We start from the raw sequence: 12,500 nt of genomic DNA, 5'->3' as shown, positions 1-12,500 counted from the left end.
CCGCCCCGGCTGACGCGGTTTTTGCCGCCCCGGCTGACGCAGTTCGGACTTAGCACTTTTCGGCTGTGCCTGGCTGGCGGCCCACTCACTCGATCGCCATGTCTGTTTGCCACAGTTTTCCCGGTGGTGCCGCACCCGGGCTCGCCCCGGCTGACGCGGTTTCGTGCCGCCCCGGCAGACGCGGTTTTCGCGCCGCCCCGGCTGACGCGGTTTCGTGCCGCCCCGGCAGACGCGGTTTTTTGCCGCCCCGGCAGACGCGTTTTTTTTTTCTTTCGCCCCGGCTGACGCAGTTTTCGCGCCGCCCCGGCAGACGCGGTTTTCGCGCCGCCCCGGCAGACGCGGTTTTTTGCGCCGCCCCGGCTGACGCAGTTCGGACTTGGCACTTTTTGGCTGAGCCTGGCTGGCGGCCCACTCACTCGATCGCCATGTCTGTTTGCCACAGTTTTCCCGGTGGTGCCGCACCCGGGCTCGCCCCGGCTGACGCAGTTTTCGCGCCGCCCCGGCTGACGCGGTTTCGTGCCGCCCCGGCAGACGCGGTTTTTTGCGCCGCCCCGGCTGACGCGGTTTTTTGCCGCCCCGGCTGACGCAGTTCGGACTTGGCACTTTTCGGCTGTGCCTGGCTGGCGGCCCACTCACTCGATCGCCATGTCTGTTTGCCACAGTTTTCCCGGTGGTGCCGCACCCGGGCTCGCCCCGGCAGACGCGTTTTTTTTTTTTCTTTCGCCCCGGCTGACGCAGTTTTCGCGCCGCCCCGGCTGACGCGGTTTCGTGCCGCCCCGGCAGACGCGGTTTTTTGCGCCGCCCCGGCTGACGCGGTTTTTGCCGCCCCGGCTGACGCAGTTCGGACTTAGCACTTTTTGGCTGAGCCTGGCTGGTGGCCCACTCACTCGATCGCCATGTCTGTTAGCCACAGTTTTCCCGGTGGTGCCGCACCCGGGCTCGCCCCGGCTGACGCAGTTTTCGCGCCGCCCCGGCTGACGCGGTTTCGTGCCGCCCCGGCAGACGCGGTTTTCGCGCCGCCCCGGCTGACGCGGTTTTTGCCGCCCCGGCTGACGCAGTTCGGACTTAGCACTTTTCGGCTGTGCCTGGCTGGCGGCCCACTCACTCGATCGCCATGTCTGTTTGCCACAGTTTTCCCGGTGGTGCCGCACCCGGGCTCGCCCCGGCTGACGCAGTTTTCGCGCCGCCCCGGCTGACGCGGTTTCGTGCCGCCCCGGCAGACGCGGTTTTCGCGCCGCCCCGGCTGACGCGGTTTCGTGCCGCCCCGGCAGACGCGGTTTTTTGCCGCCCCAGCTGACGCAGTTCGGACTTAGCACTTTTTGGCTGAGCCTTGCTGGCGGCCCACTCACTCGATCGCCATGTCTGTTTGCCACAGTTTTCCCGGTGGTGCCGCACCCGGGCTCGCCCCGGCAGACGCGTTTTTTTTTTTCTTTCGCCCCGGCTGACGCAGTTTTCGCGCCGCCCCGGCAGACGCGGTTTTCGCGCCGCCCCGGCAGACGCGGTTTTTTGCGCCGCCCCGGCTGACGCGGTTTTTTGCCGCCCCGGCTGACGCAGTTCGGACTTGGCACTTTTTGGCTGAGCCTGGCTGGCGGCCCACTCACTCGATCGCCATGTCTGTTTGCCACAGTTTTCCCGGTGGTGCCGCACCCGGGCTCGCCCCGGCTGACGCAGTTTTCGCGCCGCCCCGGCAGACGCGGTTTTTTGCGCCGCCCCGGCTGACGCGGTTTTTTGCCGCCCCGGCTGACACGGTTCGGACTTTGCACTTTTCGGCTGTGCCTGGCTGGCGGCCCACTCACTCGATCGCCATGTCTGTTTGCCACAGTTTTCCCGGTGGTGCCGCACCCGGGCTCGCCCCGGCAGACGCGTTTTTTTTTTTTTTTCTTTCGCCCCGGCTGACGCAGTTTTCGCGCCGCCCCGGCTGACGCGGTTTCGTGCCGCCCCGGCAGACGCGGTTTTTTGCGCCGCCCCGGCTGACGTGGTTTTTGCCGCCCCGGCTGACGCAGTTCGGACTTTGCACTTTTTGGCTGAGCCTGGCTGGCGGCCCACTCACTCGATCGCCATGTCTGTTTGCCACAGTTTTCCCGGTGGTGCCGCACCCGGGCTCGCCCCGGCAGACGCGTTTTTTTTTTTTCCTTCGCCCCGGCAGACGTGGTTCCCCCCCCCCCCTCCGTCTTTCTTTTTGTTTTTTTTTTTCGCCGCGGCTGAAGTGGATTTTTCGGTGCCTCGACGCCCCGGTAGTCGCGGTTTTTCCGTTTCCGCACGGCCCCGGCTGACGCTGCTCGGTCACAGTCGCCTTTTGTGGTGATTGCAGACTTCTTGAGCGCGGGTGTTTTTTTTTTTTGTTGTTGTTGTTGTTTTATTACGCATTCGCTCCAGCAGACGCTGTTTAGACTTTTTGTTTCCTCTTTTATCCTGCGACGAGGTGACGAGGTTTATTCGGTGCCCCGCCGCCCCGGCTGAAGTGATTTTTCCTGTCCCGTGCCGCCCCGGCTGACGCGGTTGGGACTTCGCGTTTGTTCGGCCGCCACGGGTTTTGGCGCACTCGCTCGGTTGCTTGTTGTTGCCACTTGTTGCGAACCCAGGTTTCTTGAGCGAGCGCGGGCGTTTTTTCTTCCTTTCTTTCTTTGTTCTATGTGTTAGCGAATCGGCCTTTAATATCACACGAGGACTCACAACCAACAATTTTCAGTTTGAAGTGTAAAAAATCTGCAGGTGTTGACGTAACTGACTTGCCCCGTACCCTTGAGTACATCCATGAAGTTCTCGTAGTACTACTAAATCGCATTATTCCAAGTGGAGAAATTCCCATAAACTTGCAAACCTCTACACGAAAATCGGTGCGCGTGATAAAGTTGAAAATTATCGTCCGATATCAAATGTGCCTTCTATAACACAAATTCTAGGAAAAAAAAAAAAAACACTTGTTCGCCGTTTTCTGCGCCGTGACTGGCAGCACTCCGGCGAAGCGAAACGGGGTCGATTCGAGCACGATATCGGCGTCTTTCGACGTGCTCGCCGGCGACCGTCGCACGAGTACGTCGCACGAGCGCGTCTGCCGGGGCGCCGTTTGCGAAGCCGACGCAAAAGTGGGAACCGCCGCTCGGATGATCGCCGCTTTCGGCAGAGTGAGTGTTGGCACTCCGGGGAAGCGAAACAGCGTGAATGCGCCCACGAAATCGGCGTATTTTGAAGTGCCCGCCGGCGACCGTCGCACGAGTACGGTAAACCGCGTCAGCCGGGGCGTAGTTCGGGACGCCGACGAAAAAGTGGGAAGCGCAACTCGGATCTTCGCCGTTTTTGCAGGAGTGAGTGGCGGCCCTCCTGCGAGACCAAGAAGCATCGATTCGTGCACGAATTCGGCGCCTTTCGACGTGATCGCCGGCGACCGTCGCTCGAGTAGGGCAAACCGCGTCTGCCGGGGCGGGCTTCGGGACGCCGATGCGAAAGTGGGAAACGCTGCTCGGATGTTCGCCGTTTTTGGCCGAGTGAGTGCTGGCACACGGGCGAAGCCAAACGGGGCCGATTACGGCACGATATCGGCGTCTTTCGACGTGCCCGCCGGCGACCGTCGCACGAGTACGGTAAACCGCGTCAGCCCGGGCGGAGTTCGGGACGCCGATGCGAAAGTGGAGAACGCCGCTCGGATCTTCGCCGTTTTTGGAGGAGTGAGTGGCGGCACTCCGGAGAAGCCAGGGAGCGCCAATTAGCGCACGATATCGGCGTCTTTCGACGCGCTCGCCGGCGACCGTCGCACGAGTAGGGCAAACCGCGTCTGCCGGGGCGGGGTTTACGACGCCGACGCAAAAGTGGGAACCGCCGCTCGGATGTTGGCCGTTTTTGGCAGAGTGAGTGCTGGCACTCCGGCGACGCGAAAGAGCGCGAATGCGCCCACGAAAGTGGCGTATTTGGACGTGCGTGACGGCGACCGCTGCAGGAGTACGAAAAACCACGTCAGCCGGGGCGAGCGACACACGGCGGTCTGGGTGCTTATCGCTGCTATTATAGGGGCACCCCGGCAGACGCAGAAAAAAAAAAAAAAATTTCGACCTTCTTTTTTGCTGGTCGAGCTCGGGTAACCCAGGTCGCAATGGGAGCCGCGCACGAAAGCGGCGTCGCGAGACGCGTTCGCGGTCGCTAGTCGCACGAGCTCGGCAACCGCGTCAGCCGGCGCGGAGTTCGGGATGCCGACGGCTAAGTGGGTACCGCTGCTCGGATGTTCGCCGTTTTTGGCCGAGTGAGTGCTGGCACTCCGGTGAAGCCAAGGAGCGCCAATTCGTGCACGATATCGGCGTCTTTCGACGTGCCCGCCGGCCACCGCCGCACGAGTACGGCAAACCGCGTCTGCCGGGGCGGGGTTCGCGACGCGTACGCAATAGTGGGAACCGTCGCTCGGATGTTCGTCGTCTTTGGCCGAGCGAGTGCTGGCACTCCGGCGAAGCGAAACGGGGCCGATTCGGGCACGATATCGGCGTATTTCGACGTGCTCGCCGGCGACCGTCGCACGAGTACGGCAAAGCGCGTCTGCCGGGGCGAGGTTTGCGACGCCGACGAAAAAGTGGGAAGCGCCGCTCGGATCTTCGCCGTTTTTGCAGGAGTGAGTGGCGGCCCTCCTGCGAGACCAAGAAGCATCGACTCGCGCACGATATCGGTGTCTTTCGACGTGCCCGCCGGCCACCGCCGCACGAGTACGGCAAACCGCGTATGCCGGGGCGGGGTTGGCGACGCCGACGCAAAAGTGGGAACCGCCACTAGGATGTTCGCCGTTTTTGGCAGAGTGAGTGCTGGCACTCCGGCGAAGCGAAAGAGCGCGAATGCGCCCACGAAAGTGGCGTGTTTGGACGTGCTTGACGACGACCACCGCAGGAAAACGAAAAACCACGTCAGCCGGGGCGAGCGACCCATGGCGGTCTGGGTGCTTATCGCTGCTATTATAGGGGCACCCCGGCAGACGCAAAAAAAAAAAAAAAATTTTTTTCGACATTCTTTTTTGCTCGTCGACCTCGGGTGACCCAGGTCGCAGTGGGAGCCGCGCACGAAAGCGGCGTCGCGAGACGGCTTCGCGGTCGCTAGTCGCACGAGCTCGGCAACCGCGTCTGCCGGGGCGGAGTTCGGGACGCCGACGGCTAAGTGGGAACCGCCGCTCGGATGTTCGCCGTTTGTGGCCGAGTGAGTGCTGGCACTCCGGCGAAGCCAAACGGGGCCGATTCCGGCACGATATCGGCGTCTTTCTACGTGCTCGCCGGCGACCGTCGCACGAGTACGGCAAAGTGCGTCTGCCGGGGCGGGGTTTGCGACGCGTACGCAATAGTGAGAACCGTCGCTCGGATGTTCGTCGTCTTTCGCCGAGCCAGTGCTGGCAATCCGGCGAAGCCGAACGGAGCCGATTCGGGCACGATATCGGCGTCTTTCCACGTGCTCGCCGGCGACCGTCGCACGAGTACGGTAAACCGCGTCAGCCGGGGCGGAGTTCGGGACGCCGATGCGAAAGTGGGAAGCGCCGCTCGGATCTTCGCCGTTTTTGGAGGAGTCAGTGGCGGCACTCCGGTGAAGCCAAGGTGCGCCAATTCGCGCACGATATCGGCGTCTTTCGACGTGCCCGCCGGCCACCGTCGCACGAGTACGGCAAACCTCGTCTGCCGGGGCGGGGTTTGCGACGCCGACGCAAAAGTGGGAACCGCCGCTCGGATGTTCGCCGTTTTTGGCAGAGTGAGTGCTGGCACTCCGGCGAAGCGAAAGAGCGCGAATGCGCCCACGAAAGTGGCGTGTTTGGACGTGCTTGACGACGACCACCGCAGGAAAACGAAAAACCACGTCAGCCGGGGCGAGCGACCCATGGCGGTCTGGGTGCTTATCGCTGCTATTATAGGGGCACCCCGGCAGACGCAAAAAAAAAAAAAATTTTTTTCGACATTCTTTTTTGCTCGTCGACCTCGGGTGACCCAGGTCGCAGTGGGAGCCGCGCACGAAAGCGGCGTCGCGAGACGGCTTCGCGGTCGCTAGTCGCACGAGCTCGGCAACCGCGTCTGCCGGGGCGGAGTTCGGGACGCCGACGGCTAAGTGGGAACCGCCGCTCGGATGTTCGCCGTTTGTGGCCGAGTGAGTGCTGGCACTCCGGCGAAGCCAAACGGGGCCGATTCCGGCACGATATCGGCGTCTTTCTACGTGCTCGCCGGCGACCGTCGCACGAGTACGGCAAAGTGCGTCTGCCGGGGCGGGGTTTGCGACGCGTACGCAATAGTGAGAACCGTCGCTCGGATGTTCGTCGTCTTTCGCCGAGCCAGTGCTGGCACTCCGGCGAAGCCGAACGGAGCCGATTCGGGCACGATATCGGCGTCTTTCCACGTGCTCGCCGGCGACCGTCGCACGAGTACGGTAAACCGCGTCAGCCGGGGCGGAGTTCGGGACGCCGATGCGAAAGTGGGAAGCGCCGCTCGGATCTTCGCCGTTTTTGGAGGAGTCAGTGGCGGCACTCCGGTGAAGCCAAGGTGCGCCAATTCGCGCACGATATCGGCGTCTTTCGACGTGCCCGCCGGCCACCGTCGCACGAGTACGGCAAACCTCGTCTGCCGGGGCGGGGTTTGCGACGCCGACGCAAAAGTGGGAACCGCCGCTCGGATGTTCGCCGTTTTTGGCAGAGTGAGTGCTGGCACTCCGGCGAAGCGAAAGAGCGTGAATGCGCCCACGAAAGTAGCGTATTTGGACGTGCTTGACGGCGACCGCCGCAGGAGTACGAAAAACCACGTCAGCCGGGGCGAGCGACCCACGGCGGTCTGGGTGCTTATCGCTGCTATTATAGGGGCACCCCGGCAGACGCAGAAAGAAAAAAAAAATGGGGACATGGCGTGCGTCACCGTGCGGCTTCGCAGCGTTGCCGAAGTCGCCGAGCCCTTCGACTGAGCCGAACGGCGGACAGGGAACGTTGGTCGGCCGTTCTAACCTGTCGGTGCCACGCCGAGACGTCGTTAAGGAAAACCGCGTCGTGGGCCTCTACGACGCCGTCGAGTCGTTGTACGTTTGGTGTCCAGCGTGTCGGCGGCGAGTAGCGGACACGTCGTTCACGACTTCGGTCTTTCGCAGTCGACGCGAACTTGCGGAGAGTCGTGGTGCCTCACGTTTTCGGCAGAAACCGCGGCGGAATTTTCCCGTGCGTGCGCGCACGACCTCGGTGCTGTGCCGTCAGCGTAGTGTTGCACAAACTCGTGGCCTACCCAAGGTGCGGTACGTTTGCGGCCGTATCCTCGGTGGGAATTTCGTGAGTAGGGTCGCAAATTCTACGACCTCGGCGGGTTTGAGAGCGACGTAGACTTGTGGCACGCTCAACATGCCACACGTTTCGGGGCACACCCGCGGTGAAATTTTCTCGAGTACGCTCGTATTAGGGCCCAAGGAGGTCTGGGTACTTATCGCTGCTATTATGTGGGGGTTCTCGTGAGCGGCGTACGCGAAAGCGACCGGGTGTCTGATATGCGGCGGGCTTCGGCCTCGTCAAGCGTGTCCTCGGGTCTGCTCCAGGGGAATCCACGGCAGTCGTCTGCAGCCTCATCCGCTTGATGCGTTAGGGGCTGGTTGTCGGACGGTGCCGTTTTACCACGATATCGAGGTGTGTTCCGTGTCGTCCTCGGGCGATTCAGATGCGAAAGCGCCGAAGACGCGGGCGTGACCCGTCGTCTGGCGGCTTTGCAGTCTCGGCTCCGTTGCTAGTTCCGGCCGGTCCACCGACAGTGCAGCGGGCTTGGGCAACCCGCACGGCGCGACCGAGTCGATGCAACGAAAAAGAGCGAGCATGAACGTGCTTCTTGCCGCACGGCTCCCACTCGTCTTTCGGGAAGGTTGTGCCGTAGCGAGCTCGAACGCCGTCATCTCGGAGTGCAAAATAAGCGTGTTGGGGCGCCTGAAGGTGGCCTCCGCCGCACACAGACTGCGTCCGGCCCGCTGAGGGCGAGGACGGACGCGCAGTCGAACGATTACCTGGTTGATCCTGCCAGTAATCATATGCTTGTCTCAAAGATTAAGCCATGCATGTCTAAGTACATGCCGAAATAAGGCGAAACCGCGAATGGCTCATTAAATCAGTTATGGTTCCTTAGATCGTTTCTTCCTACTTGGATAACTGTGGCAATTCTAGAGCTAATACATGCAGTGAGCCTGGAGCCCTTTGGGTAACGGGTGCTTTTATTAGACCAAGATCGATCGGGTTTCGGCCCGTATTGTGTGGTGACTCTGGATAACTTTGTGCTGATCGCATGGCCACGAGCCGGCGACGTTTCTTTCAAGTGTCTGCCTTATCAACTTTCGATGGTAGGTTACTTGCTTACCATGGTTGTTACGGGTAACGGAGAATCAGGGTTCGATTCCGGAGAGGGAGCCTGAGAAACGGCTACCACATCCAAGGAAGGCAGCAGGCGCGCAAATTACCCACTCCCGGCACGGGGAGGTAGTGACGAAAAATAACAATACGGGACTCTTTTGAGGCCCCGTAATTGAAATGAGTACACTCTAAATCCTTTAACGAGGATCAATTGGAGGGCAAGTCTGGTGCCAGCAGCCGCGGTAATTCCAGCTCCAATAGCGTATACTAAAGCTGCTGCGGTTAAAAAGCTCGTAGTTGGATCTCAGTTCCAGACGAGTAGTGCATCTACCCGATGCGACGGCTCGGACTGAACATCATGCCGGTTCTTTCTTGGTGCACTTCATTGTGTGCCTCGAGATGGCCGGTGCTTTTACTTTGAAAAAATTAGAGTGCTCAACGCAGGCGAGTCGCCTGAATAAACTTGCATGGAATAATAGAACAAGACCTCGTTTCTGTTCTGTTGGTTTTTGGAATACGAGGTAATGATTAAGAGGGACGGACGGGGGCATTCGTATTGCGGCGCTAGAGGTGAAATTCTTGGACCGTCGCAAGACGAACTACTGCGAAAGCATTTGCCAAGAATGTTTTCATTGATCAAGAACGAAAGTCAGAGGTTCGAAGGCGATCAGATACCGCCCTAGTTCTGACCATAAACGATGCCAACCAGCGATCCGCCTGAGTTACTCAAATGACTCGGCGGGCAGCTTCCGGGAAACCAAAGTATTTGGGTTCCGGGGGAAGTATGGTTGCAAAGCTGAAACTTAAAGGAATTGACGGAAGGGCACCACCAGGAGTGGAGCCTGCGGCTTAATTTGACTCAACACGGGAAAACTTACCCGGCCCGGACACTGGGAGGATTGACAGATTGAGAGCTCTTTCTTGATTCGGTGGATGGTGGTGCATGGCCGTTCTTAGTTGGTGGAGCGATTTGTCTGGTTAATTCCGATAACGAACGAGACTCTAGCCTATTAAATAGGTGCGGGGTTCCCAGCACCTTACAACCTTCTTAGAGGGACAAGCGGCTCCTAGCCGCACGAAACAGAGCAATAACAGGTCTGTGATGCCCTTAGATGTCCGGGGCCGCACGCGCGCTACACTGAAGGAAGCAGCGTGTCTTTATCCCTGTCTGAAAAGACTGGGTAACCCGTGGAACTTCTTTCGTGATTGGGATAGGGGCTTGCAATTGTTCCCCTTGAACGAGGAATTCCCAGTAAGCGCGAGTCATAAGCTCGCGTTGATTACGTCCCTGCCCTTTGTACACACCGCCCGTCGCTACTACCGATTGAATGATTTAGTGAGGTCTTCGGACCGATGTCCGGCGCGGCCTTTCGGTTGCGCCGGTCTGTTGGAAAGATGACCAAACTTGATCATTTAGAGGAAGTAAAAGTCGTAACAAGGTTTCCGTAGGTGAACCTGCGGAAGGATCATTAACGGATTGTGAAGGGTGAGCGCCTCAGCTGCGTCTGCGCCCGACACTTTCTGCCGCTGACCCCGTTTGGACGCGGGGTCGGCTTTTCCCCACGGGGCTGCCTGAATGTGGAGCGGCACCCCGTGACAAATTGTTGCGCCCAGCGGACGCCAACACCGCGACCTTGGACGGTCGGCCAGGTGGCGGACGCGGGTACAAACGGCGCAACGCACTCATAGGTCGGCTTTCGACCCGCCACTGCACCGTGGCTCGAAGTGCTCGAAATGCGCGACCCGACCGCTGCGGGACCGCCTAGTACTGTAAACAGGAGCGGCGGAGCGCGAACGGCGAGTCGTGGTTACGTCGGTAGAAGGCGAGGCTGCGCGTTCCCGAAACGCCAGCCGAGTGCCCTCCCGACCGTTCGAGCGTGCAAGAACGAGACCCGACAATCGCGCGGCGACTGCCAAGTACGAGAGGAACGGCACAAGCGTCGGCGGTCGGTCAAGGAACTGGCGATGTGACGGGTCCGCTGTGCACCAGTGCATACCGTCCCGCCGTCCGCGGCAAGCGCCTCCGCGTCCTCGGGTGACGGAGGCTGCCGGTCGGTTCTTGCAGGCGAGGGATCTCGCTGGCACCGGTTCGCGTTGACGCGCGGCCGGTCATGGCACGGCGATGCGACGGCCGAGGTGCGCAGTACTCGATGGAGGAACCGCACGCTCCGATGACCGTCCCGCCCTCCGCGGCGTATGCGTACCGACCGTAATGGTTGCAGCAGCGCCGGCCGGCTTTTGAATTCGCCACACGAAACACGGTGCGAGATCGCGGTTAGGGGAGCGTCGACGTTGCCAGGCGTTTTGCTTGCTGCCGAGGGAAAGGCGGCACGGCCACGTCGCGCTCGTCGCGATTAGCGGGTCTGCGCGCTTTGGGAAGGTGCCGCAACGACTTGCCGAAAGAGGAAGCACGGAAGAACGAGGGACTTGGACGTCCCGACAATTGAACGCACTTGCGGCCAGGCCCTTGCTGGCTTCGTTCTTCCGCCTCGAGTAGGCTCGTACGCGGCTCCGGCGCCGAAAGTGGTCCTTGGCACCGACTTCGGTGGACGTGGGAAGTGCCGCGCAAGTACGGCGCGCCTGGCTCCACCTGTTGGCTAAAGTAGGCAGCCGGATCGGCATTTTGGTGTGCGGTGGCAAACCGTGGATGCGAAAAAAGCTTGTGCGATTTCGTGGAACAAAAAGCGGGGGTCCCCCTTTTTATGCGGAGGAGACCGACCCGCCCGCCGTGGTGAACCGCGACGCCACGGTAAAAACGGGAGAGGCTTGTCGATGGGACCGTGCATCCCGCGCTCCACGGAGGCCGGGAGGCGGCCGCCCGAGGAAATGTGTAGCCGTCGAGGCCCGCATCTGCGTGCACTCTTATCCAAATGGGTGTACCGCAGGCATTTTCTGGTTAGGCGGGCCAATGAGAGCGAGCACACAACGATACCTACGGGTCCGGCTTGGAGAACCGGCTTCGACGCCTCCCGAGTATTTATAGAGGGGTGGACCACGAAAGCACTCGCAAGTAGCGGAAGCGAAACGCCGTCCGAAACACACCGTTTGCTCGATTTGCGGCAGCCGAAAAAGGCGCGGCAGAGTTTTGGAGTCCAAGCGTGCGCTGAAAAGCGCCCTTCTTGGCCACTGTTTGGCCGAGTGCCAGAAACGTTTGGTTTTGACTGTACGGAATTGAACAAACACTTTTTCACGACTCTAAGCGGTGGATCACTCGGTTCTCGGGTCGATGAAGAACGCAGCCAGCTGCGAGACTTGGTGTGAATTGCAGGACACACTGAGCACTGATTCTTTGAACGCACATTGCGGCCTTGGGTCTTCCCTTGGCTTCGTCTGTCTGAGGGTCGGATCACATATCAAGAGAGCCTTCGGCGCACAAGGGAACGTGAGCCGTCGACTCGTTTTGACCGCGTCGGCAACACGGACAGCACGCTGAACACCTCACAGCGAGCGCCAACAGCGGCCACTCAAGGGCGAGACGGTGGCGACCGTCGTGCCAGAGCCCAACCGAAACGGGGGCGACCGACTGCATTGAGGATGTGGCACCTCGTTGAGACCGCCGCAGGACTTCGAGTCGGAAGGAAGCCTGCAGGGAAAGTGCGGTCGAGGTTGCGTACTCCTCTCTGCGACCGGGCGCGCAAGAGCTGCGAGAGCCACGGACGCGCAACTTTAACGCACGGTAAACACGAGGAGCGAAAGCCGGCCAGCAAAGCTTCTCCAGCCGTGCGCAAAGTGCGCGAGATCGCAGCCTTGCGTTGCGCTTGTTGCCCTCGAAGTAAGCAGGGTGTCCCGTAGACCGGGCGCTCGAACACGCTGCGGGGCCGTGCCTCCTCCAGGCTTTGCCGCGCGAACAGGGAACGTTCGCGCGCAAAGCGCAGGGAGGTGAGGAGGCTGCGCCCGACGTTTGCGGTTCGCTGCGTACGCGGTTGATGCGGAGAGCACGGCGCGACGACTTGCCGCGAAGCGGAAAAAGTCTCCCGCACGAGTTGGCGAAACGTTGGCGAAGCTTAAGGCGTTCTCGTCGTAGTCCGCCGTCGGTCTAAGTGCTTCGCAGTTCCCGTCCCGTTCAAAAAACTGGGCCACTCCAGTTGGGGCGGGGGCGACGCTACACGAGACGATGCCTCTCGCCAGGCTGCGTGGCTGCCCTTGCGGCGGCGGCGACTGGCCTCGGCGGTGTTTGGGCTTTCGACACGGT

The 12,500-nt window shown here is 60.9% G+C and overlaps 2 non-coding genes across 2 annotated transcripts; both read left to right on the top strand.

The window, feature by feature from the left end:
• Positions 1-7,965: 7,965 nt before the first annotated feature.
• LOC142795382 (small subunit ribosomal RNA) lies at positions 7,966-9,780 on the top strand. The gene has a single exon (XR_012892986.1). It is a non-coding gene; the product is annotated as a small subunit ribosomal RNA (ribosomal RNA).
• A 1,719-nt stretch (positions 9,781-11,499) lies between these two features.
• LOC142795378 (5.8S ribosomal RNA) lies at positions 11,500-11,652 on the top strand. The gene has a single exon (XR_012892983.1). It is a non-coding gene; the product is annotated as a 5.8S ribosomal RNA (ribosomal RNA).
• The last annotated feature ends 848 nt before the right edge of the window (positions 11,653-12,500 follow it).

The sequence above is a fragment of the Rhipicephalus microplus genome, unplaced genomic scaffold (genome assembly GCF_043290135.1).
Source record: "Rhipicephalus microplus isolate Deutch F79 unplaced genomic scaffold, USDA_Rmic scaffold_642, whole genome shotgun sequence".
In the NCBI taxonomy this organism is placed as follows: domain Eukaryota; kingdom Metazoa; phylum Arthropoda; class Arachnida; order Ixodida; family Ixodidae; genus Rhipicephalus; species Rhipicephalus microplus.
This window is presented reverse-complemented; position numbering and strand designations above follow the sequence as displayed.